Source organism: Furipterus horrens, unplaced genomic scaffold (genome assembly GCF_987537825.1).
Source record: "Furipterus horrens unplaced genomic scaffold, mFurHor1.1.pri manual_scaffold_7, whole genome shotgun sequence".
Lineage (NCBI taxonomy): Eukaryota > Metazoa > Chordata > Mammalia > Chiroptera > Furipteridae > Furipterus > Furipterus horrens.
The window spans coordinates 90,384,967-90,398,690 of record NW_028327177.1 but is presented as its reverse complement, the minus strand read 5'-3'; the positions used below and the strand labels follow the sequence as shown (position 1 = coordinate 90,398,690).

At 36.5% G+C, this 13,724-nt stretch overlaps 1 protein-coding gene across 1 annotated transcript in view; it reads right to left on the bottom strand.

The window, feature by feature from the left end:
- Nucleotides 1–6,593, bottom strand: part of FHIT (fragile histidine triad diadenosine triphosphatase) — a 954,345-nt gene extending 947,752 nt beyond the window's left edge. Inside the window, exon 1 of the mRNA XM_090282940.1 lies at nucleotides 6,538–6,593. The gene's annotated coding sequence lies outside the window, so the exon portion shown is untranslated. The remainder of the gene's footprint in view (nucleotides 1–6,537) is intronic.
- Nucleotides 6,594–13,724: the final 7,131 nt, after the last annotated feature.

Here is a 13,724-nt window from a genome sequence, read left to right as displayed (position 1 = left end):
TATGCATTTCATTTTAATTGAAATCACTGTTGAGAATAATACAGAGAGAACCCACACTTTTCAGTTTTCCCTAGTGGTAACACTTTGCAAAAGCATAGCACAAGAGCAAACCAAAACATCAACTCTGATACAATACATACTCTTATTCAGAGTTCCCCCAAATCCCAGTTTTACTGGTAATCATTTCATTATGTATGCACATGTGAATGTATTAAGTTCTATATGATATTATAACCTACATAGGTTCATGTACCTACCCTAACAGTCAAAATATTTAACAGTTCTATCACCATAAGGATCACTCATTTTGTGCCTTGGTTATCACCCCTTATGTAGCTAGAATAAATTCCATTTGTTAATGGTACATAATTCATTTTACACATTGTTGGATTTGATTTGCTAATATTCTGTTGACTATTTCTATGTCAAAGTTCACAAAACATATTGGACTATAATTCTTTCTCCCTCCCTCCCTCTGGGCAAGTGAGAAGCATCTGAGGCCTGCAGTGGAAAAGCACCTTCCTGCATTAGTCCACTTGCAATAGCTGGGACTCTTGCCATTCTACCTGCTGACATCAGTATTTCTTATTAGAAAGGAAAGTCTCAGGCCCAGTGGGGAAGGACAGCACTTCCTCTGGCCAACTATTCAATATTTTTGGTGAGGCATTAATCAGTCCTCCTCATTGGTGGTGTCAAACATGTTTGATGTTGCCAGAAAGACCCCCATTTAATCAAGGAAAGAAATTAACCTCCCTGGACATCCTCCTGTCACTGACTTGGGAGTTAGGAAACACCTGGTCTGGGTGGTTTCTTCTTTTAGGAGGGGGAACTCTTGTCACCCTGCCACTGTGCTGTTCTTCTAGTCCTGGGGTCTCAAACGAGCTCACTTTCTCATCACCTTTCAGAATCCTCATTCAGTTGTCTCTCTTCATCTACAGAGTTCGTAGTTATGCTTAGTGGGAAGAGCAGGGAAAAGTGAGTCTACACCATCTTTGTTAAGCTAGAAGTCCCTATTTACTATATTTTTAATCGTGTATTTCCAGTCAGGTTTTTATGACACTTAACCCTTTTTGACCTTACATTTACTTGTGTACATCCACAGTTGCTAAGATTTAAAACTTTTGAGAATTTCTCTTTGTATATTTTACAGTGCCTTGAACAGAATATGTTATCCCTTAAAAGCTCTTTGAATGAATGAATGAATGAATGAATGCTTATGTATATTTTATTTGAGGCTCTACAATGGGACAAGACCTACCTGCTAAGAGGGTAGTTGCTGGCAGAATGCAAGCATGGCTTACATTCCACCCCTGTAAATGGTGAGTGAAGTAACATTGAGAATCCTGCTCAATCTGATTTATTGAAACGTGGCTCAGAACACATGCTCACTTGGTCATAAGCTCCCTCAGGTCATCACACTCATTTTTCTGCTTCCAGAAGTTTAGAAAATATGCTAATACTGGGGCAGACCTTCCCATTATCATTTTCTATATTACTCTTCTGTAGCCTATATCCTTGAACACACACACACATTTCAAGCATTCAATTTTTCAGAGATGAGAAGTCAAAAAGCGAAACATGTAATTTTCTTTCTAGAAATGAGACCACAACATCTCCAATAAGAGTATGAAACACTGATGCTTAATAACAAATGGCACAGGACAGTATCACTGGGGAACTCCAGGTTTTTAGAGCTCATAGAAACATCACTAAAGATTGCATTTAAGAGCTAGAGGGTCCCAGTTAGGGAATGCAATGGAATGTGAGGTCACATCCCTGCTTGGGCTCAGAGTACTGTATGACTGACAGATAGCAAGCAAGAAGAGACCCTGGGCAACTGAGTTCTTCTACTGAGCAGGAAAGAATTGAAAATGAGGGCTTTAGGATGGAAAATGCTCATAACTGGCCTCCCATTTAACTATTGCAATTGCACATTGTTATCAATTGATTTGAGGTCTTAGTCTTTTAATGTTCCTAGGCACTTGTCACTTATATTTGCTACAAAAACTTACCTCCATTTTTGTTTTTGTTTTGTTTTTTGACAGGCAGAAGATTGCATTTTTAATGGAGTAAAACCTATTACTCTTTTATTTTATGAGCTCTTCTTTTTGCCTTTAAGTTTATAAGGTCCTCTCTCACTATAGTTGGAATAAATACTAATTTCTAGTCTAGTTTTTTCATGATAGATTTTATACAGTTATTGTTTGAATCTAGCTGGAATTAATTTTAGGGTATGGTGTCAGAGAGACTAAAATTCTTCCAACTGAAATGCATTCTTGATAAGTAAAAAATAAGGCTTCTAAAAGTAGAAAACTCAGCCTAGACACATGCTGTCCAATATTCTGAGGTAAGAATGGAATGAATGATGCACTCTTCTCAAACACCTGGAAACCTCATCATATATTATGGGGTACTTAAGACAACCTTCCTTATTTCACAGTGCCTCTCTTCTGTAGCAGGAATTGGGGGGGGGGCACAAATATCATCCACTGTGTCCTCAAGGATAAGATAATTCCTTAAGCTCATCAAGTCTTCTGAGCTGATTTTGTATAGAAAATTTTCCATTACTGGTTATACTGCACATAAAGAACCCTCCTAGAGAATGTTACCAGTGGAAATAAAACTTCAGAAAACATGAAATAAGCTGTCAAGGGCTTTCTTATTTTGGGAATGGACTCAGAAGAAAACTAAGTCTTGATATTTAGAATTTATTTGATGTTAGCTCTCAGACTCCAAATTTGTCTTCAATCTTGTCTGTTTAATTTAAAAGCAAGCAATACTTCAGTGTTGATATTTTTGAGTTGGGTTATATCAGGAAGTAAAAATTGAACTAAGCAGAATGAATTTATGCCTTTTTTATAATTAATAAATTGCCTTCATGAATTCTGGAAGTAAAATAGTCCCATCATTAGCTGGTAATTAACATAGCTGATAGCCAGTGGAGAACTGTCCGATTTGTGCCATAGTCCCATAGGTGAATCCACAAAATACAATATTATTTTCAGAATAAACAGCTTGTCCACTTGAATTCATGCTATAAGATATACTGACTGCTTGCTGTGGGCCTGGACCTAAAGGCAATTCAAAATGAAGGATGGTCCCTGTCCTCACTAAAGTCACCCAATGTTGGTATACCAATCAGAGTTAGCATAATTTGTGGATTATGCTAAACTAGATTAAAAGAATGGATTCTTCTCATAATGCCTTTGAATGAAAGCTGTGAAAATTTTACTTTCAGCCACAAAACTATATCTTCAGCTAAAATCTAAACAGAAACTCAGCACATAAAATAGAATAACAACAACAATAAAAAGCATACATTCTCTGGTCAAAAGGGTAGCAGTTCCCAGAGCACAGCCCTCCTCCAAAACACACACACACTCACACACACACACACACACACACACACACACACACACTCCCTAGAACTTCACAGAGCAGTTTCAAAATCAGGGCATTGATGAATTGATGGAAAGAAAGAAGGAGAGACAGAGACATAGGAAAATGATAAAGCAAGCATAGTAAGATATTAACGGTCAGCTGCCGGTGGTGTCTATATAGGAAGCCCATAGTAAAATTTCTTCAGCTTTTCTGTATGTTTATTCTTTTATAATATAATGTTTCATGGGGAAAACTTACCCTTGCTTTCTGTACTTTGAGGCTCTGTTATTATTTGTGTAAACATTTACTATTATATGTCCTTGAGGAATTGACCCCTTTATCATTATTTGGTAAGCCCCCTTATCTAGAAATCTACATTATCTGATTAATATAGCCACAGTCGCTTTCTAAAAATTAGTGTTTGCATGGCATATATTTTTCATTCCTTTTACTTTCAGTGGTTTGTATTTTCATATTCAAAGTGCATATGTTGTAGTCAGCGTATAGTTAGGTCTTTCATTTTTAACTCACACTAACAATCTCTGATTTTTCATTAGGGTTTTAGGGCCATTAACATTTAATGTAATAATATGGTTGCGTTTTGAATCTACCATCTGGATATTCATTTAATATTTGTAACATCAAAACTTTTCCATTCTTCTTTGCTCTCTTAATTTTTAAGATGAGTGTTTTTTTAGCATTCCATCTTACTGCCAGTGTTGGCTTTTTACTTATATCTCTGTAGTGTATGTGTGTGCACATGTTCACTTGTGTGTGTTTACTCTAGGACTGACAATATGTATCCTTAGCAGAGCCTACCTATAATAAATATAATACCATTTCATGTAAAATATAACACTCTTACAACAGTACCATTTCATTTACTACTCTCTCGTCCATTGTGCTATTGGCATCTCATATTTTACTTTTATGTACATTACAAATCCCACAGTACAATGTAAGTTATTCTTTAAAAGTTTTTAAAATATAAAAACAAGGTTTTTAAAACTATATTAGTCCATATATTTACTATTTCTAATGTTCTTCATTCCTTTCTATGAATCCAAATTTCCATTTGTTGTCACTTTCCTTTACCTAATATACTTGTTTTATCATTTCATATAATGCAGGGCAGCTAGCAGTACAATCTTTAGATTTTTAATCTAATTTAAGCTTAGATAGCAAACCTTCATTTAATGTTCACTTTTGAAACAATTTTATACTCACTGGATATAGAAATCTAGGTTGACATTTTTTTTTTCTTTCTGCATTTCTCTCTGCACGTCATTCCATTGTCTTCTGGCCTCTAGCTTTTGTTTAGAAGTCTAGAATAATTTTTACTGTTGTTTCCTATGCCTATGCTTTTCCCCCTCTCTTGATAGCTTTTCCCTTTGTAGTCTAACAGTTTGGCTATTACATTCCTAGCGGTGGTTTCCTCTGTATTCATTATGCTTTAATTTTCTAAATATATTACTTGTAAGTTGATGTTTTTGTCATATTTAGGAATATTTAAGCAATTATTTCTTTAAATAACTTTTTCTGCTTCATCATTCTCTTTTTCCTTCCCTTTTCTTTCTTTCTTTCTTTTCTTTTTTTTTTTTTGAGACTCCAAATATACAAATATCAGACTGCTTGCTTTTGTCCCACAAGTCACTGAAGATTTGTTTACTTTTTTCCTTTTAAAATTCTGTTACTTAAATTGGATAATTTCTATTAATGTGTCTTAAAGTTTATAGATTCTTTCTATAGTCTCTAATCTTCTCTAAAAGCAATTTAGTAAATATTTCAGAAATTATTCTTTGTAGTTATAAAATATATATTCGGACCTTTTTATAGTTTACATTTATTTCTATGAGATTTCCATCTTTCCATTTATCTTATGTCATCTGTTTTATGTTCTTTAAGTCCTTGAATGTATTTATTATTACTCTTTTAAAATCCTTATATTTGGATTATTTCAGGCTATTTTCTATTGTTTTTTGTTTGTTTGTTTGTTTGTTAATGGGTCTACTTCTTCACATGTCAAGTATTTTTCTTGTACACCAGACACTAAGTGATACATTTAGGGAATCCACATTGTATTGTCTTCCTCAAAGGGTACTGAGTTTTGTTCTGGCAGGCAATTATGGCATTAAGAGATCCTATTTATCCTTTCACTCTTAGGGCAGAGTTATTGATATTTTTATTCTTTCCTTAGTCCAGACACATGGGCTTCACTCTAGTACATGGTTCTCACTGCTAAAGCTGGACCTTCTAGGATCTCAATTCAATGCCCAGGTGCTTAGTGAAGTCTCTCCTCTCAGGCTAGATTAGAATTCCAATATGTCCCAGTTCTTGTACCTTTGTCTGTCTCACAGTGGCTACTCTCTACTAGTCCTCAAAGGTTATTGCCTCTTAATGTACATCAAGTCCTCAGAAAATGGCCCACAAAAGCATCTCCACATACACTTCTAGGCCCCCTCTCCCATACATCTCTCTTTTCTTCAGTACACTACTCTGCTAATTCTAGCAACCTCAAAACCTCAAATGACAAACTCTGCCTCCTCAATTCATTGAAACCACCACCCCATACTTAGCTCCACCTCCTTACCCTTTGGTCCAGTGAATGTACCTCTAGGCAAAAAAAAAAGTGAATGCAAGGCTCTAGTGTTTATCTTCTCTCAAAGATCAAAGTCCTGCTTTGCCTGTTTGCCAATGCCTAGAAAAAGTTGTCTTGTACATTGTATCTAATTTTATAGCTCTTCATGAAACAAAGTCAATACTGGTACCAGACACTTCACTGTGACAGTCAGCAAAAGTCCTTAATGCTTTACAATCACTGCCCATGAAAACTAAAATGTTACCATTATCAACATCTGAATTTTACAAATGATTCTATTTCTCCCACCGCCCACTGCTTTGTAGTGCACATGAATAATGGATAATATTGAAATGCATTACCCAGGCTTCCTATTCTTACTTGTTTTCCCATGTTCTTAGATATCTGATTAACAGTTAATGTCTCTGCCCAAGAAACAAAACAGGTCAGATGAGAAGAGAGGGATGCTCAAATTATTCCACAATTTTTCTTTTCAAAAACTATGAAGATCAATTGAGTAGAACAGTTTTACAGTGAAGTCTGAAGCTTATGTGAAAATTTCAAGTGATCTAACTTACCTACTTCCAGCGGAATCTCCACAGCTAGCTCGTCCCCAGAGGTAATTATGTACTGGTTGAACTATATACCTAAGTAGCTGTTAACACTGTTTTTCTTTTACAATGAATCACATCTGTCTCTGTGATAGACTCTGACTTCTGCTCATCAAAGAGCTTATCAATTACAACAGCATTTAGTAATGACACTGGATTATAAATGCCTCTGGTTGAAATAAACTTTCTTTATACTTTTTTAGCATCTACACATTTTAATAAAGGTGAACCCACAGCTAACTGAACTCACAGAATGAAGTCTCAAATAAGTCAAGATTAAGCAGTGTCCCTTTTCAAAAGTGAGACAGGGTATATGTCTAGGAATTTTTAGGGATTACTCTGCTTCTTTTTCAACTCTTTATTTATTGATTTTATCTTAAAGCTAGGGCTTTAAATATAGGTAAGCCACCTAAACAGGCTGCAGTTAATTATATCATTCTCTAAAGATTATCTCAAAAAAGGTAAGGTGGCTCCCAGCTTATCACATAGTGAATATGTTTAAGGGGAGCAAATGTGAAGGGTGGGGAGCAGAGAGAGGGAAATTAGATGCCACCTCTCAAGTTTTCTGAGATGTTTCCAAACAGTTTGTGTAATCCCTCTGCACATTAATAGATTATAACCTCACCTCCAGTATATTTAATTTTTTTAATCCTCACCTGAGAATGTTTATAGACTTTAGAGAGAGAGGAAGAAAGGGAGGAGAGAGAGGGAGAGAGACATCAGTGTGAGAGAAAAACATCAGTTGGTTGCCTCCTGTATGCACCCTGACAACCCTGCAAACTAGGTATGTGCCCTAACCTGGAATCAAACCCACCAACTTTTGGTGTACAGGATGAACCACCTGGACAAGACAGCTTATTTTTACCATGTGTACTTGACAATTCCTCAGTGGTGGAGAACTTAAATGATCACTTTCCAAAGCACAGGAAACAAAGGCTGACACTTTCTGTCAGCAGAAACCTTGAGAAATGGATGAATGGATGCATGCATGGATGAGACAACCACTAGATTCATTTTTCTTTATTTGTTCAACACGTTTTTGTTGACTGCTGCCAGGAGAGGGTACAGAGGTGAACAATTTAAAAGCAGTCTTATTATGGAGTTTACGGTCCACCAGGGTAAGAATGGAGGACTCAAGATGGGCAAAAATGCTTAATGAGTCACCTAGAGAATGTAACCAAAATGAGTCACCCCACAACTTAACAGGGTTGCTATCTGCAGTTACATAGATGCCAGGGAAAATGAGAAAATGCCAACGACCTCTCCTGGACATGCTTTGAAGACCAAATAGGTTTTGGTCTTGACCACCTGCCGTAAATACCTATTTACATGTGTTAAATGCAACAGGGAACCAGGAGGTGTCACTGTCACAAGTTTCCCAGCAAGAACCCCTAAAGATCACACAACCAGATATAACTGCCTTATGCTTGTTTTGCTGCCTTTTTTAAAAAAGTTGTTTAAAGAAGAACTAAATCACAAGCAAATTTACACTATTAACATACAAGGACACTTACTTCAAAGCTAGTAAGGCACATTTTTTGGCATATAAAATAACATTTCTTAATGTTTTGTCTCTTTTGGAACACAATTCTATTTTCATCTAGAAACTTCATGTTGCATAGATGCAAACCTATTGGGCAAAAAAGTAAGAAAAGATAGATTTATTGTAGAATCACAAGGTATGTATCACCATTGAACAAAATGCAAAATTAGCAAGTATCAGTCCTGTGACTTGATTGGCCATATAACCGGCATATTTTTATACAAAGAGTTCTCAAAAATACCCTTAAAGTCTAGAGTTAAACAACTTTGAGGCCCTTATCCTGCCCTCCCTGCTACAATTTGCACACATGAATCAGTTATCCACAAGAAAGCCCAGGGTTGGGACAGGGAGCGGTAAATAGATGCCCCTACGTTGCAAAGGATCTACCGTTTCCCAGTGTCCCTGATTCTGCCTAAAGAGTTGCTCCAGCCTTTGTATGACAGCCGTCTGTAATGGAGACAGACAGCCTGTCCTTTTTAAGGAAAGGATTTACTTTTTTTTTTCTGCTCTTACCCCAAACTTCCTATCTTAGACATATCAGTGGCATGATAAATATCTTACTGTTTTCTGTCTTTAGGACTTCCATACTAGTAGGTAGCATGTAAATTGTTTTGGGTCCTAGAAATAAAATATATCCATAGTCAATGATAATAATGTTAATGGTTAAATACTGTCTTGTGCCAGGAACTGTGATAGGTGTTTTATTCATTCATTATCTCATTAAATCCTCATGAGTCCCCTCTGACCTAGATTACCTCCTGTAGCCCTTTTAAGAGTTCATCCTCCTATTTCAAGCAATGGGAAGATAGTGATATAGGCAAAGAGATAAGATTCTGTCCAATTGGGAAAAACAAGCACAATCCACATTAAGACCTATACATTTTAGAAAGAGGCTAAGGATAATATTGATTATGATTATGGAAGCGATACCTTCTCAACTTCACCTAATTTAGAATTACAACAGAGCATTTTTTAAATCACGATTTTTCTATCACTCCGAGATAAACATTGATAATGTTTTAATATTGTCCATCTTATTTATGTGTGCCTCCACTTCTTGCTGTTTGTTGATTTTTTAAACCAAATAAATCATATAGCAATACAATTTTGTATCCTTTTTCATTGAAAATTATATTGTATTTTCTCATGACATTAAATATAATTTTAAAGAAATTTTTCAAATGCTACCTTATGTACCATAATTTATTTAACAATTCCCCAATTCACTGACAGATTTTTTTTTCAAAGATTTTATTTATTTATAGAGAGGGGAAGGGAAGGAGAAGAGAGGGAGAGAAACATCAATGTGTGGTTGCCTCTCACACACCCCCAACTGGGGACCTGGCCATCAACCCAGGCATGTGCCCTGACTGGGAATTGAACCAACGACTCATTGGTTTGAAGACCAGCACTCAATACACTGAGCCACACCAGCTGGGGCAGCTTATTTAATAGAATATTTAATTACTATATAAATACTATAATATATAATTATAATAATTTTTTTCTACATATCTATTCCCTTCTTTAAAATTCCTAGAAATAAAATTACTAGATCAAAAAATATAAAAGCTTTTCTTTTCCTAGGGAGGCTAACCCTTTGCACAATTTCACCACAAAAGACTCTACCATCACCAAGTCATAGTAGTAGTATCGTTACATTTAACAGTTGCCAGAGGCCAACTAGATGAAAATGATTTTGTTTTGCATGTTTTCAATTTTTACATAATGGCATCTATCTATAATACTGCATTTTTCTGCCACCTGTCTTTTAAATTGTTTTACTCAATAATATTTGGAGATTTACCTCTGTTAATACATGTTGTGTTCATTCTTTTTTGCTTTTCAAAAATCACCTCTTGTACAAATGTTCTATTATATTTGTTCATTAGCCTTTGGTGTTTTCTTGAATTACAAAAGCAAAACAAACAAAAAAAGTTATTCTAAATATCTTGTAGAAATCTCTCTGGGCACATGAGTAACAGAAGATGCATACACCTTCAACTTTTCTGGACGATGCCGCACTATATTCCACGGTGGCGGTACTGGCTTGCCCCCTGAACGAGAATCCCCATTGCTCCATAACTGCACCATCCTTTTGTATTATTAGATCTTTACATTTATTTGCTAATTGGGTGGATATAAAAGTTATGTTATAATGGTTTTAATTTATATTTCCTGATTACTTTTTAGGTTGCACAGTCTTACATTCATTAATTGGCCATTTCTTTTACTCCTCTAGTTTATTCAGAATCCTAGCCATTCTTCTATTCATTTTTATTTTCGATTATTTATATTATCTCTTTGTACATTTAATATTAATTCTCTGCTGTTAAACATTCTACAGATATAAGCATAGCCTATATGATGTTACCATGAGTAGCATTTTCCTGGTAAAATGCCTCTCGGTTTTTAAAATACAGACTTTATAACATACATTTTTGCTAAAGTTCGTATGGAAAAAAATTTAGATTCATGACAGCAGAACTCAATACAAAAATTTTATCAAAATGATATACAAGAAAATCCTCAAGATACATCCTAAACATATTCAGTAGGATGTCAGAATCATATGTAGATATGAAAAGTATGCAGAATGTCAACACAAAAGATACGCATTTCAGACACTGCTGGTGCTAAAAGGCCGCGACAGCCTCACTGTGAGCCACACTCAGCCCCGGGCACCGGAACTGTGAACACCTCTACAGTGCCTCACGTTTCATTATGTGGTTGTTGTTCTTTGCTTACTGTTGGAGTCCCCAAAGAGTTGAGAAAATATTGAAGATAATTACGGAGAAGGAAGCAAAATAAATCATAAAAGTCACTGCAAGCAAAGCAAGTGTTTTTTAACAACCTTATTAATAGTAGACAAGGGATACAATTTTTTCAAGTATTTTAAATCCTAATATGATAGCTTATTGTTCAACTATGGTCATTTTACTCTATTTTACTTACATTTCAGGATATTGGTTGGGAGGTTGGGTTGACATATAACACATTATCATTTTTCTCACTTAAAATAATGGAAAATTATCTCCTGGATAAATATCTGATCATCGGGTATGAATTACTCACATCAAACCAGGGGTGTTTGTACTTTTTCCTAGTTATGTTCCTCACCTTTTGCTCTTTTGCTCTTTGCTTGCTTCTTTCCTTCTTTTTTCGATTTTTGCACATTTCTCATTTAATCCTGGCAACAACAATACAGATAGCTAGTATGACCCCAATTTACAGATGCGGACAGTGAAGTGTTGGCAGAGCCCTGCTCCCTCCTGAGACTCTAGAAGAGATTCTATTCCTCGCCTGGATGGTATTCCTTGGCTTGAGGCCACATCACTCCAGTGCTCCAAGGTCTGAGCCCCTCTTCTGTGTGTCTCAAAGCTCACTCTGCCCCTCTCTTATAGTCGTCGTCGGCAGCCGTCCGTCTCGAGAGACGATGGTGTAGCTTCTTAAGAGTCTATCTGCACCGCCGAGAATGGCTGTGCAGTCCGACTCGGGAGTGACATCGTTATCTGTCTCCTTCCGTGTTGAATCGACATCTTGCGATGACGCTGAAGCTACAGAGCCTGGGCAGGGTGATATGGAGGGTCTGCTGTTGCCCATGCAGCAGAACCCCCCTCTCTTCGCAGCTGAAGGGTCCAAGGGAAAGACGGAGTCAATACAGCTTGGCTTCAGGTGCGCCGCAGGAGTTGCCGGTGTTGACTACAACGTCAAACCGCCTTAGGGACTCCGGCTCCGGATTTTCTGTCAGGGTTTACTCCCTTAGCCTTTCCCCTGAAGAGGTATGCCGCAAGGCAGCGGAGGTTTTTTGGAGTCAGAGTTTTCCTTCTCTGATGTACCCTGACTGGAAGATCGAACCAGCGACACTTAGCTCGCAGGCCGACGCTCAATCCACTGAGCTAAACCAGCCAGGGCTGGTTTAGTATACTTATGATAACATTTAGAACTCCCTGGAATAATCCAGGATGAGTTCCTCAAGATCCTTAACTTAATCACATCTGCAAGGACCCTTTTTTTCAAACAAGGTAACATTCATATGTTCCAGGAATTTGACATGGATACTTTTAGGGAGCACTTTTCAGCCTACATACTGACTCAAGGTCACACAATAGGACATGGTGTAGACATTCCAATGTATGATTTGCAGATTTAGAGTTCATGATTCTTCTGCTGCATGTGCTGTTTCCCATCAGATTGTGTGATCTGTCATCTCTGCCCCTCCTCACACCTCAGCCTCCCTTCCGTCTGTCATACCTCAGTGTGACATTGATATTTTCCTCCCCCAACTCCAGGACCCTTTCCAAAGACAGTTTGAAAAGGCTGAGCTGCCCACTAACAAATTTCTTTATGCACTTTTGGCTTCCTTTCCAATATGCAGTCAGCTTCCTGAGTCTAGTTCAAGGACCATACCAGATCCCCAAACCAACCTTGCTAGAAATAACTATTATATGATATCTTTCCCATTTAAATTGATTTCTAAAATGTCCCTGTAAGTATGTAGTATGACAGAACAAATGCTTTCTAAATATCATCCTCTTTCTTTTTTCTGGACTTGCTATCTGCTCTTACTTAGGGAATAAAAATGGACAAGAGAAGAAAACCACACTCAATTTGAAGCTTAGTTAAAGCCAAGTTGCTTTTTTGTCAAGAAATTGCTTGATCTAGAGTCCATATAGAAAATGGTGATGTTTCCAACTACCTAACATGTGGGCCAGTAAGGGTTTGCAAAGTTCCAGTCTGCACACATACTTTCTCCTTCATTCTAGGAACCAGCATTCACATTTACACAGATTGCCTGAAATTCAACCTAATCTTTCTTTTACACAAACTACCTGAAGTCATTACACTACTTCACATAAAATATAGAAAACTAGTAAGTGCCTACTTAAAAAGCCTATTTGAAAACCTCTTCCATTCAAGTTGTCATATGAATTACATGCATTATAAACCCCACAATGTTATTATTTGTACTTAAATAGACATGTGTATTTAAAGGAAATAATAGAGTGAAATGACCTTTTATTTACCTTATTATTTATGATTTCCAATGTGCTTCATTCTAACCTGAGCCTCCAAGTTTCTATTATTTCTTTTCATCCTGAAGAACTTTCTTTAGCATTTCTTGTAGTAGAGGTTGGTCTGCTGGCAATACATTTTTTCAGTTTTTCTTTATCTGAAAGCAGCTTTATTTTGCCTCCATTCTTGGAGTATATGTTCCTTGGACACGGAATTCTGAATTAATAGTTTCTTTTCCTTTCTACACATTAAAAATATTGTTGCACTATTAAGGGGAGTTATTTATTCAAAAAAAGTTCATGCTCCATTCTCTATCTTCTTTCCTTTTGGGACACCAGTTGATTGCCTGTATGTTAATATTTTTGCTATTATCCCACAGGACACTAGAACTCTGGTTGTGTGCTTTTTAAATCATTTTTTCTCTGCTCTTCATAGAGAAAATTTGTATTAATCTATTTCGTAATTCACTTACTGCTTGTAGTCTGCCCTGTGTATGCATGTTTCAAGGGTCAGGCAATAATGTGAGCAAGATTTATTTTAAGAATTTGTGGTTCTTCCTTTCTAACTTTTTTTTCTGAAATTCACTCTCATTTTC